Below are 23,145 nucleotides of genomic sequence, written 5' to 3' on the forward strand. Positions count from 1 at the left end.
TTCAGGACTGAATTTCATACTGACTAATTTTATTGCCTTGCTGTCCAAGGGACTCTCAAGAGTCTTCTCCAACACCACACTTCAAAAGCATCAATTTTTCAGGGCTCAGCTTTCTGTATAGTCCATCTCTCACATCCATGCATGACTACCGGAAAAATTATAGCTTGGACTAGAAAGACTTTTGTTGGCAAAGTAGTCCCTGTTTTTAAACATCCTGTCTTGGTTGGTCATAGCTTTTCTTCCAAGTAGCAAGTGTCCTTTAATTTTATGCTGCAGCCACCATCTACAGTGATTTTGGAGCCAAGAAAATAAAGTCTCTCACCGTTTCCGTTGTTTCCTCATCTACTTGCCATGAAACCATGGAACCAGAAGCCATTATCTTCATTTTTGAATGTCGAGTTTTAAGCCAGCTTTTTCACTCTCCTGTTTCACTTTCATCAAGAAGCTCTTTAGTCCCTCTTCACTTTCTGCTATATGGGTTTTATCATCTGTATATCTGAGGTTACTGCTATTTTTCCCAGCAATTTTGATATCAGCTTGTGCTTCATCCAATCTGGAATGTCACATTATGTGCTCTGCATCTAATTTAAATAAGCAGGTTTACAATTCAGAACCAGTCCATTGTTGCATGGTTCTAGAATCAGTCTTGATCCCTAAATTCTTTGTCTCTCTTTTCTTGTTTATCTTTTCTCCTACCTCATTATGAACTATCTGATAGGCCTTTCTGGTGACCTCTGCCAGCATATAGAACTTGTTTAGTGAAAGTTACTCCATATCCTGACAATCTGTTGAGGTATTTACTGGGGAAAAATTGAACTCATTCTAATATGTCACTGCCATCTTAGGACCAGTCTACCAAGTTTATATTCAAAGGAATGCATTCTGCCACTCCTAAGCAAGTACTCTAAAGTAGGCATACTGTCAATTAATACCATCAAATACTATTGAACTCACATGTGAAGCATGCCAGCAGCAAAGCGACTTAGCTCACCCTCTGTAGTATGCATCCAGCAACTACTTAGTTTGCATTCTAAAGTATGCTCCTTACCACTATTGTGCCCCCCTCTGTGGCAATTATGATGCAACTCATGATCTGGCACTCATGGGTGTATGAACCACTACTTCTGATTATGCATGCAGCAACTACTGAGGTTGAAATCACGACTTAGCATACTGCTTTTATTGTGAATTGACTTAGAACAGGTATACTAATTAGCTTGCACTCTGGAACATACATTACAACTCTACAACATAAGTATCACAACCAAGTGTGCCTGTGCTCTGGACCTGGCATGCCATAACGACTGAGAATGCAAGAAGCTTTTCACAACTACTGACCCCTGATTTCAAACCACCGCTGCTGCTAAGTCACTTCAGTCATGTCTGACTCTGTGTGACCGCACAGACAGCAGCCCACCAGGCTCCCCTATCCCTGGGATTCTTTGGGCGAGAATACTGGAGTGGGTTGCCACTTTCTTATTCAATGCATGCATGTATGCTAAGTTGCTTTAGTCTTGTCTGACTCTGTGCGAACCTATGGAGAGCAGCCCACCAGGATCCTCTGTCCACGGGACTCTCCAGGTAAGAATATTGGAGTGGGTTGCCATTTCCTTCTCAGATTTCAAACCACATATGCTACAAACACCGAACTTGCACTCTGGAATACGTGCTTATCAATACCGAGACCGGCATCTAGAGGACAAATGCTGGAACTTCTTAGTTTTCAATTTGGATCACCCTTTCTGCCACTATTGAGATTATTAACAAGATTTAGAACAAGTGCCTTGCTGTCACTGAGACTGCACAGTAGAGCATACAACCCATCACTCCTGAACCCGGGTTCTTGAGAATATGGCCTGCCACTACTGAGCCTGTCCCCAAAACATGCCTGTTGTAAGTACACATACATGTCCGGTATATTACACTCTGGATTCTGCATCCCTGCACTACTGAAATTGCCTTCCAGAACAAGAGCTCATCACCTGTTGAACTTTCACTCTAAAGCATAAATATTACAATAATTCGCTTGCTGCTTTATAGGTAAGTCAGGCCACTACTCAACCTGTGCTGTAGTTCAGGTGTGCCTAAATAATTACTGAACTTGCACTCTGAAGTTTACTTCTGAACACAGCTGAGCCTGCACTCCTGTAGACATAGTGAGTTTGAACACTGGAGGACATGGTACATCTACTGAGCATGAGCTCAAGTGCAGGCCTCGGGCTCTGCTGAGAACATTCTCTAGTTGCACACATGCTACACTAACTGAACTTGCAATTCGGAGTACAGATCTCATGACTACAGAGTGCACACATTTTGTCATGGGTTTTGCACTACTGAGGTTTACTCAGAAGCATATCTCCCATCATGACTGTGTGTGTCTTCGAGAGCTAATGTTCTGACACTACTGAGACTATGCTGTAGAGTAAGAATGCCTTAACTACACACCTGCACACTGAATCATACATCCCAGCAGTATCAATCCGAGTACTATAGCACACCTGTCACTTCTGAGCCCTTACACTAAGCAGGCATGCACAGCTAGTGAGCATGTGGCCTAGAGCATGTTTGTGGCCTATAATAAGTTTGCACTCTGAAGCATGTGTCTTGTCACTTGTAAGCCCAGGCCCCAAAACACTCATATTTCAGCTACTGATTTTGCACCCTGGTACACTGTTTTATCACTGCTGAGCCTGCCTTATAGATCATGAGTTCCACTACTACTAATCTCACTCCATAGCCTGTGTGCTTAAACTAGTGATTCCACACTCTGCAGCTGCAACTTGCCAATGACTTGGCTTGCCCACTATTGCATATTTCCCCACTCTTCTTCCTGTACTCTAGAGCAGGTGTCCCAACTACTGAGGTTGCACTCTGGAGGACCTATTCCAGGAAAATGGAGGCTGCATTGTAAAACACATATCCTACCTACGAGTGAACCATCATTCCAGATCAACTGTGTGACCACTAGTGTCTTTGAATTCTGAAGCATTAAAGTCACTTCCTTGAGGTATTGCTCTAAAGGTGTGTGCAACAATTACTCCAGTGGCATTTTATACCAGCCATTAGGCTGTTAGTCATCCAGCACTCTAGACTGTGCAATTACATCTATGGATGATCTACCACAACTACAGACCTGGTGTATACTTCATATTTCCTCCCTCAACTGATCATGCGTCACAACACACATATGCCACAACACTTGTGCTTGCACTGTTGAGGACTTGTCTTCCCCCTACTGAATTTGTGTGGCAGAGCAGGTGTATCACATTTTCTCAGTTTAATCTCTGGATATTCATGCAAAAATAAAAACCCAGCATTCAAGAAAACATGTCCCTCAATTACTGAGTCTGTGCTCTTTTTTTTTTAATTTAATTTTATTTTTTAACTTTACAATATTGTATTGGTTTTGTCATATATAGAAATGAATCCGCCACAGGTATACATGTGTTCCCCATCCTGAACCCTCCTCCCTATCCCTCCACATACCATCCCTCTGGGTCATCCCAGGGCACCAGCCCCAAGCATCCAGTATCGTGCTTCAAACCTGGATTGGTGACTCGTTTCACATGTGATATTATACATGTTTCAATGCCATTCTCCCAAATCATCCCACTCTCTCCCTCTTCCACAAGTCCAAAAGACTGTTCTATACATCAGTGTCTCTTTTGCTGTCTCATATATAGGGTTATTGTTACCATCTTTCTAAATTCCATATATATGTATTAGTATACTGTATTGGTGTTTTTCTTTCTGGCTTACTTCACTCTGTATAATAGGCTCCAGTTTCATCCACCTCATTAGAACTGATTCAAATGCATTATTTTTAATGGCTGAGTAATATTCCATTGTGTATGTGTACCACAGCTTTCTTATCCATTCATCTGCTGATGAACATCTAGGTTGCTTCCATGTCCTGGCTATTATAAACTGTGCTGCGATGAATACTGGGGTACATGTGTCTCTTTCCATTCTGGTTTCCTCAGTGTGTATACCCAGCACTGGGATTGCTGGATCATCAGATCAGATCAGTGGCTCAGTCGTTTCCGACTCTTTTCGACCCCATGAACCGCAGCACGCCAGGCCTCCCTGTCCATCACCAACTCCCGGAGTTCACCCAGACTCATGTCCATTGAGTCAGTGATGCCATCCAGCCATCTCATCCTCTGTTGTCCCCTTCTCCTCCTGCTCACAATCCCTCCCAGCATCAGAGTCTTTTCCAATGGGTCAACTGTTTGCATGAGGTGGCCAAAGTACTGGAGTTTCAGCTTTAGCATCATTCCCTCCAAAGAAATACCAGGGCCGAACTTCTTCAGAATGGACTTGTTGGATCTCCTTGCAGTCCAAGGGACTCTCAAGGGTCTTCTCCAACACCACAGTTCAAAAGCATCAATTCTTCTGCACTCAGCCTTCTTCACAGTCCAACTCTTACATCCATACATGACCACAGGAAAAACCATAGCCTTGACTAGATGAATCTTTGTTGGCAAAATAATGTCTCTGCTTTTGAATATGCTATCTAGGTTGGTCATAACTTTCCTTCCAAGGAGTAAGCATCTTTTAATTTCATGGCTGCAATCACCATCCACAGTGATTTTGGAGCCCAGAAAAGTGAAGTCTGACACTGTTTCCACTGTTTTCCCATCTATTTCCCATGAAGTGGTGGGACCGGATGCCATGATCTTCATTTTCTGAATGTTGAGCTTTAAGCCAACTTTTTCACTTTCCACTTTCATTTTCATCAAGGGGCTTTTGTGTTCCTCTTCACTTTCTGCCATAAGGGTGGTGCCATCTGCATATCTGAGGTTATTGATATTTCTCCCAGCAATCTTGATTCCAGTTTGTTTCTTCCAGTCCAGCGTTTCTCATGATGTACTCTGCATATAAGTTAAATAAACAGGATGACAATATACAGCCTTGACAAACTCCTTTTCCTATTTGGAATGAGTCTGTGGTTCCATGAACAGTTCTAAATGTTGCTTCCTGACCTGCATACAGATTTCTCAAGAGGCAGATCAGGTGGTGTGGTATTCCCATCTCTTTCAGAATTTTCCACAATTTATTGTGATCCACACAGTCAAAGGCTTTGGCATAGTCAATAAAGCAAGAACAGATGTTTTTCTGGAACTCTCTTGCTTTTTCTGTGATCCATAAGGCAGTTCTATTTCAAGTTTTTTTAAGGAATCTCCACACTGTTCTCCATAGTGGCTGTACTTGTTTGCATTCCCACCAGCAGTGTAAGAGGGTTCTGTTTTCGTCACATCCTCTCCAGCATTTATTGTTTGTAGACTTTTGGATTGCAGCCATTCTGACGTGCGTGAAATGGTACCTCATAGTGGTTTTGATTTGCATTTCTTGATAATGAGTGATGTTGAGCATCTTTTCATGTGTTTGTTAGCCATCTGTATGTCTTCTTTGGAGAAATGTCTATTTAGTTTTTTGGCCCATTTTTTGATTGGGTCATTTATTTTTCTGGAATTGAGCTGTAGGAGTTGCTTGTATATTTTTGAGATTAGTTGTTTGTCAGTTGCTTCATTTGCTATTATTTTCTCCCATTCTGAAAGCTTTCTTTTCACCTTTCTTAGTTTCCTTTGTTGTGCAGAAGCTTTTAAGTTTAATTTAGTCCCATTTGTTTATTTTTGCTTTTATCCAATATTCTGGGAGGTGGATCATAGAGGACCCTGCTGTGATGTATGTCAGAGAGTGTTTTGCCTATGTTCTCCTCTAGGAGTTTTATAGTTTCTAGTCTTACGTTTAGATCTGTAATCCAGTTTGAGTTTATTTTTGTGTATGGTGTTAGAAAGTGTTCTAGTTTCATTCTTTTACAAGTGGTTGACCAGTTTTCCCAGCACCACTTGTTAAAGAGATTGTCTTTAATCCATTGTATATTCTTGCCTCCTTTGTCAAAGATAATCTATACTCTTAAACAAGTGTATTGCAAGTCTTGAGACAACATTGTGAAGCACAGGTAGACCAGGCATGCTGTATCTGCTGAACTTAACTCTTCAGCATGCATCTCAACAGTGAAACACACTTTAGACATACCCCTGTTAATACAGACCCATTATCTAGAGCAGGCATGCTTCAAATACTGAATCTTTGCTTTAGAGAACTCGTTTGTCATCTCCTGAGATTGTGATTTTGAGGATTCTCCCCACCACTAATAAGACTGTGCTCTAGAGCAGACATGACACAAAGAATAGGTTGGCACTTTGCAGCCTGAATATGTCACTACTGTGTCTGAGCTGTAGCATAGAAGTACTGAAACTGCTTAGCTTGCAATCTGGAGGCCACTAGTGTGCTTGCGCTTTAGAACAGGCTATCTGAAGCTATCCCATTGGCAATGGCAACATGCATTCAGCCACTACTGAATGAACACTAGAGCACAGTTCCTACCACTACTGAGCATGTACTGTACCACAAGATGACTAAAACTGCTCAGTTGCATTGTGGAGCATACCTCTTTCCACAAGTGAACTTGCATTCTACAGCAAATGTTACACAACCACTGATCTTGTGCTCTAGAATTGACACACCATAAATAATTTTCTTAATATTTGAACCATGTGTCTGGCCAACACTAAATCCATGCTTCTGATCAGCTGTGCTGAAATCACTGAGCTTGCCCTCAGGTGCATGTCTGAACTCACATTTTATATCACACCTACTGCCACTGTGGATTCTGTGCTCTAAAACTATCATGAAATGAGAGAACAAGATGGTGGAGCTGTAGGTGGATGTGGACTACATCTCTCCATGGATACATCAAGCATACACCTTCAGACACAGACGAGTAATCAGAACATCAGCTCAAAGCAGACAGGAGTACCTGACCAGTGGAAAAAGAATATAGACAACCACGCAAAACTCAGTAGGATGAAAGAACTGGGGGAAAAAAGACAGGAACGTTAGGAGGACTGGATCTGTCCTGAATGGGTGAAGGAACTGAAGCAGGGGTCTAATCCCACATTAGGGGAATTGTCTGAACCATAGAATAAACATTTAAAGCTGAGAGTGAAAGAGCTGATCTGTGGAAACCTAGATGTAATGAGAATCAGTGACTCCTTGCTATAGCCGTACATACACCAGACAAGGACATATGTCCGCTGAAAGGCACAGTGGCTGGAAGCTGGAGTTTAGGGATTCTGGAGCAATTCCTGGGCGAAGGTTGCTGTTTACTGTGGAGAGATGGAGAGAGAAGGTGTGAGGGAAGAGACTGTGGTAGGATATGCCTGTGGAGGATAGTCAGGCAGCCACGGAAGCAAGGCATATCACTGAGTCACATGTATGGGGGTGGAGCAATCACCATAGCCTCTCTCTCCTCACATGCTAGCATCAGCAGTTACTACAGTAGTGAGGCTGACCCATCAAATGCTGAACACACTGAAATACAGAGCAGGACACCACCCAGGGTGCTCCTTTAAGTGCCTGATGCACTGATGTACAGAGTAGGACCCCAGCCAGGGAGATCTTTCTAGTGCTAGCACATGGAACAACACGGAAGGATCCCAGGCAAGGAAGCCTTCTAAGTGCCTGAATGGGTGGAACTAGGGAGAAAGACTGGCCAAAGAGGCTTTCTGATTGCCAGCTACAAGAAGCTCAAAAAAAGACTGATGGGGCCATAGCTCCTGTGTTCTAGTCAGTCTGTGTCCCTGCACCCTGCACACTTGGCACCGCCAGGGTCCCTGAAAGCCAAGGAGCTGCTCCAGCTTCACAGTTAACTTACTGGAGAAAAGCTGCCACAGGTAAAAAAAAAAGAAAAAGAAAAAGAAAAAAAAATCTTGCAACTATTTGCACAAGATTGCTTCAGTCCTGTCTAACTCTTTGTGGGACACATTTCACCGCTACAGAGAACAAGCTCTAAAATACATATACTGGAACAACTGACCTTTTCTATTCTTGTTGCCACTGCCGAGTTTTCCAAATTTGCTGGCACATTGAATTCAGCACTTTCACAGCACTATCTTTCAGGATTTGAAATCGCTCAACTGGGTTTTCCTTATCTCCACTAACTTTGTATTGATGCTTCCTAAGGCTCACTTGACTTCATGTTCCAGGATGTCTGGCTCTAGGTGAGTGATCACGTCATCATGATTACCTGGATCATGAAGATCTTTTCTGTATAGGTCTTCAATGTTTTCTGTATAGATTCTTGCTACCTCTTCTTAATATCTTCTGCTTCTGTTAGGTCCATACAATTTCTGTATTTTATTGTGTCCAAGATGGAAATGGCAACCCACTCCAGTGTTCTTGCCTGGAGAATCCCAGGGACAGGGGAGCCTGGTGGGCTGCGGTCTATGGGGTTGCACAGAGTTGGACACGACTGAAGTGATGCAGCAGCAGCAGCTGCATGAAATGTTCCCTTGGTATCTCTAGTTTTCTTGAAGAGATCATTATTCTTTCCCATTCTATGGTTTTCCTCTATTTCTTTGCATTGATCATTGAGGAAGGATTTCTTATCTCTCCTTGTTATTCTTTGGTAATCTGCCGTCATATGGGTATATCTTTTCTTTTCTCCTTTGCCTTTTGCTTCTCTTATTTTCTTAACTATTTGTAAGGCCTCCTCAGACAACCATTTTGCCTTTTGCATTTCTTTTCTTGGGGATGGTCTTGATCACTGCCTCCTGTACAATTTCATGAACCTCCATCTGTAGTTCTTCAGGCTTTCTACCAAATCTAATATCTTAAATATTTTGTAATGTCCACTGTATAATCAATCATAAGGGATCTGATTCAGGTCATACCTGAATCATCTAGTGGTCTTCCCTACTTTCTTCAATTTAAGTCTAAGTCTATAACATTAGTCACACAAATACTGAGCTTCCACTCTGAACCTTCCTTCTTACAAGTATTTGTCCAACATTTTAGAGCACTTTTGTTGCACCTATTTATCATCACTCTGAAACACATGTACCATCACTGCTGAAAGGATGCTCAAGTGCATGCATTTAACTCCTTCTGAACCTCTGCTCCAGAGTAGGCATGCCGATCCACTAAGCTTGCATTCTGCCACATGCATCTTCTACTACCCAGACTATGATACTGAGGTCATGCTGCAAATACATAGTTGCAATCTCAAGCTTATCTTCTTTGACTTTCAGCTTTTATACCAGCACACATGTTCTGACCCTCCTAAGCGCACTTTCTTGAGTAGGTATTAAACAGCTGTTGAGGTTGTATTCTGGAGCATGTCCCTGCTATATTTGAACACATTTATTTTTATTTTTTTCATATTTCTTTTAAAAATGATTTATTTTAATTGGAATAGAATTACTATGTATTACAGTGATGGTGTTTGACATATACATCAACATGAACCACCCAGATGAAAACATGTGTCTCCCTATCCTGAACCCAACTCAAACTCCCTTGTTACTCCATGCTTCTGGGTTCTTCCACAGCACAAGAGTTGAGTGCAGCTTTCATGCATTGAACTTGCACTGGTTATCTCTTTTATATATGGTAATGTACCTGTTTCAATGCTATGTTCTCAAATCATCCCATCCTTGAACTCTCCCATTTAGTCTAAGAGTCTGTTCTTTATATGGGGATCTTCTTTACTAGCCTCCACAAGGATCATTGTTACTGTTTTCCTAAATCCCAGTTAAATGCATTAATAAGCAATATTTGCCTCTCTCTAACTTTTTTCACTCTGAATAATAGGCTGTAGGTTGAACTGCCTCATTAAAAGTGATACAAATATATGCCTTTCTGTAGCTGAGTAATATTCCTTTTGTATATATACCACAACTTCCTTATATATTCACCTGTTGATGTGCATCTAGATTACTTCCATGTCATAGCTATTGTAAAGAGAATTGCAATAAACATTAGGGTGCATGTGTTTCTTTCAATCCTAATTCCCTCTGGGTATATGCAAAGAAGTGGGGTTTCTGGGTCATATGACAGTTCTAATTCAAGTTTCTCAAGGAATCTCCAAACTGTTCTGCATACAAGTTGTACCAGTTTGTGTTACGGGCAACAGTGTATTAGGGTTAATCTTTCTCCACAGCCTTTCCAGGATTTCTTGCTTGTAGAATTTCTGGTGATGGCCACTCTGAACAGTATGAGATGACCAGTCATTATAATTTTAATTTTCATTTATCTAATAATGAATGATGTTAAGCATATTTCATGTGTTTATTAGCCATCCATATGTCTTCTTTAAAGACATGTCTCTTTAGGGCTTTTGGCCCCTTTTAATGATGCTGTGAAAATGCTGCACTCAATATGCCAGCAAATTTGGAAAACTTAGCAGTGGCCAAGGGACTGGAAAAGGTCAGTTTTCATTCCAATCCCAAAGTAAGGTAATGCCAAAGAATGCTCAAATCACCACACAATTGCACTCATTTCACATGCTAGTAAAGTAATGCTCAAAATTCTCCAAGGCAGGCTTCCAAAATATGTGAACCGTGGACTTCCAGATGTTCAAGCTAGTTTTACAAAAGGCAGAGGGACCAGAGATCAAATTGCCAACATCTGCTGGATCATGGAAAAAGCAAGAGAGTTCCAGAAAAGCATCTATGTCTGCTTTATTGACTATGTGAAAGCATTTAAGTGTGTGGATCACAATACACTGTGAAAAATTCTGAAAGAGATGGGACTACCAGACCACCTGACCTGACTCTTGAGAAACCTATATGCAGGTCAGGAAGCAACAGTTAGAACTGTACATGGAACACATATTGGTTCCAAATAGGAAAAGGAGTACTTCAAGGCTGTATATTGTCACCCTGCTTGTTTAACTTATATGCAAAGTAAATCATGAGAAACGCTGGGGTGGAAGAAGCACAAGCTGGAATCAAGATTGCCAGGAGAAATATCAATAACCTCAGATATGCAGATGACACCACCGTTCTGGCAAAAAGTGAAGAGGAACTAAAATGCCTCTTGATGAAAGTGAAAGAGGAGAGTGAAAAAGTTGGCTTCAAGCTCAACATTCAGAAAATGAAGATCCCGGCAACTGTTCCCATCACTTCATGGGAAATAGATGGGGAAACAGACTTTATTTTGGAGGGCTCCAAAATCATTGCAGTTGATTACAGCAATGAAATTAAAAGATGCTTACTCCTTGGAAGGAAAGTTATGACCAACATTGATACCATATTCAAAAGCAGAGACATCACATTGCCAACAAAGGTCCACCTAGTCAAGGCTATGGTTTTTCCAATAGTCATGTATGGATGTTAGAGTTGGACTGTAAAGAAAGCTGAGAGTGGAATAATTGATGCTTTTGAACTGTAGTGTTGGAAAAGACTCTTGATCCAAGGAGATCCAAGCAGTTCATGCTACAGGAGATTAGCCTGGGGTGTTCTTTTGAAGGAATGATGCTAAAGCTGAAACTCTAGTACTTTGGCCACCTCATGTGTAGAGTTGACTCACTGGAAAGGACTCTGATGCTGGGAGGGGTTGGGGTCAGGAGGAGAAGGGGACGAGAGAGGATGAGATGGCTTGATGGCATCACCGACTCAATGGACGTGAGTTTGAGTGAATTCCAGGTGTTGGTGATGGACAGGAAGGCCTGGAGTGCTGGCATTCCTGGGGTTCCAAAGAGTTGGATATGACAAGCAATTCCTGAAGCTCATTTCCAGGAAAATAAACGACCCAATGAAAAAATGTTCCAAAGGACTAAACAGACATTTCTCCAAAGAAGACATACAGTTGGCTAACAAACACATGAAAAGATGCTCAACATTACTCATTATCAAGCAATAAATGCTGGATTGGGTGTGGATAAAAGGGAACCCTCTTACACTGTTGGTGGGAATGCAAACTAGTACAGCCACTATGGAGAACACTGTAGACATTCCTTAAAAAAAAAAAAAAAAACTTCAAATATAACTGCCATACGAGCCAGCAATCCCACTGCTGGGCATACAACACCGAGGAAACCAGAATTGAAAGAGACACATGTACCTCAATGTTCATCACAGCACTGTTTCTAATAGCCAGAACATGGAAGCAACCTATATGTCCACTAGCAGATGGATGAATAAGAAAGCTGTGGTACATATAAACAATGGAGTATTACTCAGCCATTGAAAAGAATACATTTCAATCAGTTCTAATGAGGTGGATTAAACTGAAGCCTATTATACAGAATGAAGTTAGCCAGAAAGAAAAACATCAATAGAGTAAACTAATGCATATATGTGGAATTTAGAAAGATGATAACGATAACCATGTATGCTAGAATGCAAAAGAGACACAGATGTATAGAACAGTCTTTTGGTCTCTGGGAGACAGTGAGGGTGGCATGATTTTGGAGAATGACCCTGAAATATGTGTAATATCATATGTCAAACAAACCACCAGTCCAGGTTTGAAGCATGATACAGGATGCTCGGGGCTGGTGCACTGGGATAACCAGCAGGGTTGGTATGAGGAGGGAGGTGGCAGGGGGGTTCAGGATGGGGCACACATGTACACCAGTGGCACATTCATGCTGATGTATGGCAAAACCAATACAATCAATATTGTAAAGCAATTAGACTCCAATTAAAATAAGTATATTTATATTGAAAATTTAAAAAATAAAATTGTGTCCAATGTGAGGAGAGCAACAGCATTTTTTGAACAATATCTCTAAGTAAATGAGAGTTGTGATTTTATGGGTTCAAAGTGTCCTCATAAGTATGAGTCCTACCTCTTATTACAGAAAGGATAGTGGAAGATGAGCTAGATTAAAGGAGAGCTTTTCAGCAACAGGATCTGAATTGTTCAGCCAGAAAGTTATTAAGTAATGTAGGGCTTGTTTGTTCATTTAAGATCTTGGGAGTAAGCAATGAGTTTGGCCACCTAAATAAATTTGCATAAAATTATATTTTGACATATATACACCTGTGTGTGTGCATGAGTGTGTGTATAAAAAAAGTGCAATGGCTTTTAATTCCTGTTAGGTATAATAGAAATGGAAAAAATTAAAACCCAAATGTAGAAAGATTAAAAAGTCTACTCGGTTTGTGAATATATGTAAGTTGAAATACTTCAAAATATGTTTTCTTGGCTGCATGTAAAATATGAGAACTCTTTTATATCCTCACCTCTCTGCTTTTAATAAAGATCTACCAATTTTCAAATGTTTGTCCAGCTTATGACAAAAAAACAGATATAGAAATATATATATATATATGTATACATATATATAAATATCATATATAAAATATAGAGATATGTTTTCATAACAGAAAATACTGATACCAAGCTTAGATTTCAGAATTATTTCCAATTCCATACTCCATCTCAACAGGAAATAGCCAAAGTTGTTGCTGATTCAAACATTCCAAGAGCTGCGAAACCTGAAAAAGAAATCGAACCTGCAATTGAGATTTTTTGTCACATTTATGATTGAGTTCTAAGTCCAACATTTTATTTCCTTTCCTGTTCCAAGCAGTCCCTTCTTAAGATTGAAAAGTATGAAAGCCTAGAGAGAGAGAGCTAGAAGATTGTAGGCCTCCTCGTGTTCAAAAGTAATTTTCATCAGCGAAGCTAGAAAAGACAGAATCTAAGGATAATAATCAAGTGATAGAGAATAATAATGATTTAGCCATTAAGCAAATTCAAGGGTCTTTAGTTCCTCTTCAAGGGCCATCTATAACATCCTGAGCAATATCCTGTGAAAAGATTTAGAGATGCTAAAACCAGGCTGAAAGTTAAGTACATAGACCACAGAGTAGTTGAAACCAGACGGTTAATAGATTCTATTGCACAGAAGCCAGTAGACCAAGTTTGCTTGGGTAACAGTAATGAATATTAAGAATGTTTGTATAGAAAAGTGATAAATTACTTTTCTTTCAGAAATTAAGTAGATTTATTGATGTAATTTTTCTGTGTAAAAATTCTTTAGGAATAAGATTTTGCATACTTCATGGTTTTGGTTACTATTTCTGTAAGCAGTCTGTATTTTTAAGTTGATGCTGAAGTAAGCACTGGCTGAACATTACCCTTCAATGGCTGAGACCAGTGACTTTGTGATGTCACAGCTACCCTTTGATTGCTAGGAGACCAGTGAATTTGTGATGTCACAGCTTTTTGACTTTGAGGACCTCTGTGATGGTATAGAGAGTTTCTGTCTGTAGGCCAGCCAAGCAATATTTGAAGTTGAGGTGTGTAAAATCAGACAAGTGAGAAAAGTATCTGAAGATTTCTTTCCTTCTACTAACCCTGGGGTTCTTCATTTCTTCCTTTTTTAGTTGCTTTAGGTGTAGAGTTAGGTTATTTATTTGACTTTTTCTTGTTTCTTGAGGTATGCCTGTATTGCTATGAACTTTCCCCTTAGGACTGCTTTTACAGTGTCCCACAGGTTTTGGGTTGTTGTGTTTTCATTTTCATTTGTTTCTATGCAAATTTTGATTTTTTTAAAAATTTCTTCTGTGATTTGTTATTCAGCAGCGTGTTGTTCAGCCTCCATATGTTGGAATTTTTAATAGTATTTCTCCTGTAATTTAGACCTAATCTTACTGTATTGTGGTCAGAAAAGATGCTTGGAATGATTTCATTTTTTTTTTTTTAGTTTACCAAGGTTAGATTTATGGCCAGGATGTGATCTATCCTGGAGAAGGTTCCGTGTGTGCTTGAAAAAAGGTGAAATTCATTGTTTTGGGATGAAATGTCCTATAGATATCAATTAGGTGTAACTGGTCTATTGCATCATTTAAAGTTTGTGTTTCCTTGTTAATTTTCTGTTTAGTTGATCTATCAATAAGTGTAAGTGAAGAAAGATTTCTCTGAGACTGCACATATTCCTTCAAAAATTCAAGATGGGCCTCCTAAGGATGAGTCAACTGGTTCAGAAACCTCCATTAGATCTTCTTTGTATGATTGTACACTTACTAGGGACTTGGTTTTGAGATCTATGATTGAAGAATATGCTTTACAGGCTTTGTCTGAGGATCTTGTGATAAATAGGCCATTCTACAAATATTCTGTCTCTGAAACAGATGAGGTGAATGATTTTCTTTCACTCACCTTTCCACAAAAACTTTGGAATATAGCTGAAAGTGATCAGTTTGAATCTATTTGGTGGGATGAGAGAGGCACATGTATAGTGATCAGTGAAGAACTCTTTAAGAAAGAAGTCTTGGAAAGAAAGGCACCTTTCAGAATATTTGAAACCAAGACTATGAAAAGTTTAATTCGACAGCTTAACCTTTATGGATTTAGTAAAAAGCAACAAACTTTTCAAAGATCTGTTTCACTACCTGTCTTTCTGGAAGAAGAAAACAACATCTCTCTTTTGAGTAAGGTATTCCAACATTTTCACTTATTGGCAATATGTGAATTTTGCCAATATGAATTTCACCTTTTTTCAAGCACACACGGAACCTTCTCCAGGATAGATCACATCCTGGCCATAAATCTAGTAAATTAAAAAAAATGAAATCATGTCTTTTCTGACCACAATATGTAGTCTAAATTACAGAAAATTTAAAAAACATATTGAACAACATGCTGCTGAAAAACCAACAAATCACAGAAGAAAAATCAAAATTTGCATAGAAATGAATGAAAATGAAAACACAACAACCCAAAAAGTGAAATTTATTTTTTGCAGCTAAAACAGAATTTAAACTTGAGCTAACAAATTGTTGAAAAGTTTTATTTTTTGAAGTTGAGAACAGCTGGAGGAAAAATGTTGGATGTTTAAAAAACTTTCCTAGCAATGTGAAACCAGATACAAGTCCTGAAGCTACTTAAAGTTGTATTTACTATATATATACAACATACTTTTAGTTAAAGATCATGTTCTTTCTAACATGTTACCTGCTAAACTTCTAATGGAGGTGTTTTATTTGATGCTATTTGATTGGTTTCATTATAGCAATACATTTTTATAATTTAGCTTTGCTTGTTAGTTTTACCTTGGTTTGTCAAGAAACCTAATAATGTAACCCTTTGATTTTATTTACAGACCTACTATAATCCAAATTTCAAAAGAGATCATCCCCAACTTTTATTAAGAATGCAAAGAAGAGTTGGGATTAACAATGTGTCTCCAATATCTTCATTAGTGCAAGATAACAAGAAGCATGTTAAAACAAGTGTCAACAAAGATGATCATAACTCTGAATTTCTCCCAGAAATTAGTGGAGAGAGCCCATTTGTCAGCCTCCTCAAGTTTAAATGTGCCTTTCATATAAAGGCCTCTTACCAGCGAGATATTTGCTACTACAAGTACTGTAAGTCAATGTGACTTACTTTCCCCATCACCAATATCACTTAGCCAAACAGACCAGATTGCATTAGATCAACCTGCTGTTTTTAAAAAGTTGAGCATTTTTAATTGGCATTCACATAGCAGCTACACTCAAGTAAATGGCCACATTGAGGACTTTGCTTCTACATCTCCTTCTCAGAACCACATTGTATTCCCATTACAGAGCACTTATCCTTGACTGATGGTGGAACTTTCTAAATTTCCAGTCAGGCATAGCAATATGTCAGGCCAAGACAGTCCTTTTCCTAACCTGCAGGAGAGAGGCAACTCATGGTTCTCAGTGCCAACAATCACTTACACATCTGCCTCCTCTCTTTCAAGTCAACTCATCAACAATCATCATCATATAAATACCATGCTAATTAAAACTGACCTATCAAATATGTGTCAGATTATGTAGCCTAAGGAAGATTGAACATTACACTGGGAGATGTCAACAAATACCTACATTTCCTGTATTTGAACAATAAATTTACATGTTCATCTTCATAGTTTCATTTTCTCTTTTCAAACAAAGAAGAGTTAAATGAGGCTTTACTTCAATGGTTGGCTATTTTACTGCACAGTTTTCCAAACTCTTCAGTTCAAGAAAACATTCCTTATGCATCCTAGGTAAATGACACCTGATATAATATTTGTAAGCAAGAAAATGAGAAGCAAGGGAAAAGAGGTAATGGATGTAAAGTGATTTCTGAAATCATTCATGCTGAAATGAAGGGGTGTCTAACTTAGGATGGTATGGGCGAAGAAAGAGATGCAAATAAAATTAGAAAAATGAAAATACACAGTATGAACCTCAGTGCTTTCACATATTATATTCTATTAGTTACTGGTGGAGTCTTAAAAGATGAGACAGCAGATTGTTTTCATTATAGAAATTCATTTTATCTTTGAAAATATAGACATTGTAGCACATCCAAAATCATGATCACAATTATACCATCACTGTGATACCAAAGATAGCATGACATAATCAGTGACTGGCCCATGGTCAGCTCAAGATATGTACTTTAAAAGTGGTATTCTATAGGGTCATTTTTGCTCTGCTGTCCTTAAGGCACATCTTTATTTCCTGACACCAAGATTCCACCCTATAATTCCAAATGCATGTTTATATGTTGCTTATCTGTCCCCATAGAGACAGAATAAATTCCTATGGTTACTGCAGCACATCACCATGGTTAAAAAGTTCTTGGAAGACATGATATATGTTTCCCTTAGTAGTTTCATTATTTTTCTCTTCTGAAGCTACAATCACACAAATTATTTTTAGTCATGCTAAGCCCCTTCTCACAACTTTGTCTCAAGTCTTTCTTGGAGTTGGAAGCAACTTTTTTGCCCTCCTATGAAGAACATCACAGATATCTTCAATGTGTTTTGGGTCTAATCTCTTTACTTTTTGTATCTTTCACATCAGCTGAAACATAGAGCCTGCATATGACATTTTAAGTCCTAACTGAATTATCAATAAAAAAATGTAATAACAAATCAAATGCTGTACACATTATTCAACAACATGCTAAAACCTGCACTACTATCATAGTTCATCTTTCATAATTACTGAGAAATTTTTCCAAGTTGATAAAAATTTATTATATTTATGTAGATGGAAAGAAAGTTATGTCCAACCTAGATAGCATATTCAAAACAGAGACATTACTTTGCCAACAAAGATCCGGCTAGCAAGGCTATGGTTTTTCCTGTGGTCATGTATGGATGTGAGAGTTGGACTGTGAAGAAGGCTGAGTGCTGAAGAATTGATGCATTTGAACTGTGGTGCTGGAGAAGACTCTTGAGAATCCCTTGGACTGCAAGGAGATCCAACCAGTCCATTCTGAAGGAGATCAGCCCTAGGATTTCTTTGGAAGGAATGATGCTAAAACTGAAACTCTAGTACTTTGGCCACCTCATGCAAAGTGTTGACTCATTGGAAAAGATTCTGATGCTGGGAGGGATTGGGGGCAGGAGGAGAAGGGGACTACAGAGCATGAGGTGGCTGGATGGCATCACTGACTCGATGGACATGAGTCTCAGTGAACTCCGGCAGTTGGTGATGGACAGGGAGGCCTGGAGTGCTGCGATTCATGGGGTCGCAAAGAGAAGGACATGACAGAGTGACTGAACTGAACTGAACTGGATTGAAATTTTATTGGGAGGCATGTATTCCCATGTTTGGAATAATATTCCACGTTTTAATGTGACTGTTTCCTTGTGTCATTTTCTTGTGTCAATCAAAGCCTTTGGCATAGTCAAATAGGAGTAGATATTTTCCTGGAGTTCTCTTGCTTTTTGGAGGACCCAACAAGTGTTGAAAATTTAATCTCCTGGGCCTCTGCCTTTTAAAAATCCAGCTTTAACATGTGGAAGCTCATGGCTCACATTCTGTTGAAGCCTGGATTGGGGAATTCTGAGCAGTTCTTGGCAAGTAGATCAGATGTGTGCAATTAAGTGGTAGTTTGGACATTCTTTGGATTTCCTTTCTTTGCGGTTGGAATGAAAACTGACCATTTCCAGTCCTCTGGCCACCACTGAGTCTCCCAAAATGGAGGGCAGCACATTCACAGCATCATCTTTTAGAACTGGAAATATCTCAACTGAATTCCATCACCTCCACGAGCTTTGTTTGTAGTTATGCTTCCTAAGTTCCACTAGACTTCGCATTCCAGGACATCCGGCCCTCAGGTAAATGATCACACCATCGTGCTTAACTGGGTCATGAAGATCTTTTGTGCATAGTTCATCCGATTATTCTTCCCACCTCTTCTTAATAGTTTCTGCTTCTGTTATATCCATACTATTTCTGTCCTTTATTGTGCCCATCTTTGCCTTAAAATCTCCCTTGGTATCTGTGACTTTCTTGAAGAGATCAGAAGGCTTTCCAATTCTATTGATTTGCTTTATTTATTGGCATTGATAACTGAAGAAGGTTTTATCTCTCCTTGCAATTCTTTGGGGCTCTTCATTCAAATGTGTATAGTCTTCTTTTTCCCCTTCGTGTTTAGCTTCGCTCCTCTCCTCAGCTCTTTGTGAGGCCTCATAACTTTACCATTTTGCATTTCTTTTTCATGCAGATGGTCTTGATCACTGCTTCCTGTACAATATCACTAACCTCCATCCATAGGTCTTCAGGCACTCATCTATCAGATAGAATCTCCTGCATCGATTTGTTACTTCCACTGTATAATCATAAGGGTTTTGATTTTACATATGTAAAATATATTAATTCCCTATGTCTTTTTTTTTTTGATGTGCCATAATTTATTTAACCATTGCTCTATTGATGGGAATTTTGATTGTTTCTATTTTTCCACTGTTAACTGTGCTACAGTGAATATCCAGGTTTTTTTTTTTAAGCTTTACATAATTGTATTAGTTTTGCCAAATATCAAAATGAATCCATCACAGGTATACATGTGCTCCCCATCCTGAACCCTCCTCCCTCCTCCCTCCCCATACCATCCCTCTGGGTCATCCCAGTGCACTAGCCCCAAGCATCCAGTATCGTGCATTGAACCTGGAATGGCATCTCGTTTCATACATGATATTTTACATGTTTCAATGCCATTCTCCCAAATCTTCCCACACTCTCCCTCTCCCACAGAGTCCATAAGACTGTTCCATTCATCAGTGTCTCTTTTGCTGTCTCGTACACAGGGTTATTGTTATCATCTTTCTAAACTCCATATATGTGCATTAGTATACTGTATTGGTGTTTTTCCTTCTGGCTTACTTCACTCTGTATAATAGGCTCGTTTCATCCACCTCATTAGAACTGATTCAAATGAATTCTTTTTAATGGCTGAGTAATACTCCATTGTGTATATGTACCACTGCTTTCTTATCCATTCATCTGCTGATGGGCATCTAGGTTGCTTCCATGTCCTGGCTATTATAAACAGTGCTGCGATGAACATTGGGGTACACGTGTCTCTTTCCCTTCTGGTTTCCTCAGTGTGTATGCCCAGCAGTGGGATTGCTGGATCATAAGGCAGTTCTATTTCCAGTTTTTTAAGGAATCTCCACACCGCTCTCCATAGTGGCTGTACTAGTTTGCATTCCCACCAACAGTGTAAGAGCGTTCCCTTTTCTCCACACCCTCTCCAACATTTATTATTTGTAGACTTTTGGATCGCAGCCATTCTGACTGGTGTGAACTGGTATCTCATAGTGGTTTTGATTTGCATTTCTCTGATAATGAGTGATGTTGAGCATCTTTTCATGTGTTTGTTAGCCATCTGTATGTCTTCTTTGGAGAAATGTCTATTTAGTTCTTTGGCCCATTTTTTGATTGGGTCATTTATTTTTCTGGAGTTGAGTTCTAGGAGTTGCTTGTATATTTTTGAGATTAGTTGTTTGTCAGTTGCTTCATTTGCTATTATTTTCTCCCATTCTGAAGGCTGTCTTTTTACCTTGCTGATAGTTTCCTTTGATGTGCAGAAGCTTTTAAGGTTAATTAGGTCCCATTTGTTTATTTTTGCTTTTATTTCCAATATTCTGGGAGGTGGATCATAGAGGATCCTGCTGTGATGTATGTCAGAGAGTGTTTTGCCTATGTTCTCCTCTAGGAGTTTTATAGTTTCTGGTCTTATGTTTAGATCTTTAATTCATTTAGAGTTTACTTTTGTGTATGGTGTTAAAAAGTGTTCTAGTTTCATTCTTTTACAAGTGGTTGCCCAATTTTCCCAGCACCAGTTGTTAAAGAGATTGTCTTTAATCCATTGTATATTCTTGCCTCCGTTGTCAAAGATAAGGTGTCCATATGTGCATGGATTTATCTCTGGGCTTTCTATTTTGTTCCATTGATCTATATTTCTGTCTTTGTGCCAGTACCATACTGTCTTGATAACTGTGGCTTTGTAGTAGAGCCTGAAGTCAGGTAGGTTGATTCCTCCAGTTCCATTCTTCTTTCTCAAGATCGCTTTTATTATTCAAGGTTTTTGTATTTCCATACAAATTGTGAAATTATTTGTTCTAGCTCTGTAAAGAATACTGTTGGTAGCTTGATAGGGCTTGCATTGAATCTATAGATTGCTTTGGGTAGTATACTCATTTTCACTATATTGATTCTTCCAATCCATGAACATGGTATATTTCTCCATCTATTAGTGTCCTCTTTGATTTCTTTCACCAGTGTTTTATAGTTTTCTATATATAGGTCTTTAGTTTCTTTAGGTAGATATATTCCTAAGTATTTTATTCTTTCCGTTGCAATGGTGAATGGAATTGTTGCCTTAATTTCTCTTTCTGTTTTCTCATTATTAGTGTATAGGAATGCAAGGGATTTCTGTGTGTTGATTTTATATCCTGCAACTTTACTATAATCATTGATTAGTTCTAGTAATTTTCTGGTGGAGCCTTTAGGGTTTTCTATCTATGTAGAGGATCATGTCATCTGCAAATAGTGAGAGTTTTACTTCTTCTTTTCCAATTTGATTCCTTTTATTTCTTTTTCTGCTCTGATTGCTGTGGCCAAAACTTCCAAAACTATGTTGAATAGTAATGGTGAAAGTGGGCACCCTTGTCTTGTTCCTGACTTTAGAGGAAATGCTTTCAATTTTTCACCATTGAGGATAATGTTTGCTGTGGGTTTGTCATATATAGCTTTTATTATGTTGAGGTATGTTCCTTCTATTCCTGCTTTTTGGAGAGTTTTTATCATAAATGGGTTTTGAATTTTGTCAAAGGCTTTCTCTGCATCTATTGAGATAATCATATGGTTTTTATTTTTCAATTTGTTAATGTGGTGTATTACATTGATTGATTTGTGGATATTGAAGAATCCTTGCATCCCTGGGATAAAGCCCATTTGGTCATGGTGTATGATCTTTTTAATGTGTTGTTGGATTCTGATTGCTAGAATTTTGTTAAGGATTTTTGCATCTAGGTTCATCAATGATATTGGCCTGTAGTTTTCTTTTTTTGTTGCATCTTTGTCAGGTTTTGGTATTAGGGTGATGGTGGACTTATAGCATGAGTTTGGAAGTTTACCTTCCTCTGCAATTTTCTGGAAGAGTTTGAGCAGGATAGGCATCAGCTCTTCTCTAAATTTTTGGTAGAATTCAGCTGTGAAGCCGTCTGGACCTGGGCTTTTGTTTGCTGGAAGATTTTTTATTACAATTTCAATTTCCGTGCTTGTGATGGGTCTGTTAAGGTTTTCTATTTCTTCCTGCTCGAGTTTTGGAAAGTTGTACTTTTCTAAGAATTTGTCCATTTCTTCCACGTTGTCCATTTTATTGGCATATAATTGTTGATAATAGTCTCTTATGATCCTTTGTATTTCTTTGTTGTCTGTTGTGATCTCTCCATTTTCATTTCTAATTTTATTGATTTGATTTTTCTCCCATTGTTTCTTGATGAGTCTGGCTAATGGTTTGTCAATTTTATTTATCCTTTCAAAGAACTAGCTTTTGGTTTTGTTATTTTTGCTATGGTCTCTTTTGTTTCATTTGCATTTATTTCTGCTCTAATTTTTAAGATTTCTTTCCTTCTACTAACCCTGGGGTTCTTCATTTCTTCCTTTTCTAGTTGCCCCTATGTCTTGTAGGGAAATCTTCACCCAGATTTTTATCAAGGAAATACAGAAAACTCTATATGGTATTCGGGAAATGCATGAAATATAGCTGTTTGATGTTTGCAGTTTAGCTCAGGTCTTAATGTCTGAATCACAGGAAATTCTCTTTCATGTATACAAATCTGGAAAGTGTTTCACATTTGAAAAATTGAGAATTCATATTTCATATGAGAACATTTCTCTCCAGATTGTCAAATGGGAAATACACAGAATTCCAAATCTCATAACAGAAGACCTTCCAAACATTCTTTATGAAAATATAGAGAATTTCAGAGTTCAAGCACGAAACTCTGTGGGAAAATTCTATATTTCTTTTAGGAAAATTAACACAGGTTTTTCAAATGTTAAATAGACAGTATTC

General features: G+C 38.8%; 1 pseudogene; it reads left to right on the top strand.

Annotated features, from left to right (window-relative positions):
- Nucleotides 1-6,702: 6,702 nt before the first annotated feature.
- LOC138987152 (heat shock transcription factor, Y-linked-like) lies at nt 6,703-16,628 on the top strand (annotated as a pseudogene).
- Nucleotides 16,629-23,145: the final 6,517 nt, after the last annotated feature.

Source organism: Bos mutus, unplaced genomic scaffold, assembly GCF_027580195.1.
Source record: "Bos mutus isolate GX-2022 unplaced genomic scaffold, NWIPB_WYAK_1.1 CTG835, whole genome shotgun sequence".
Lineage (NCBI taxonomy): Eukaryota > Metazoa > Chordata > Mammalia > Artiodactyla > Bovidae > Bos > Bos mutus.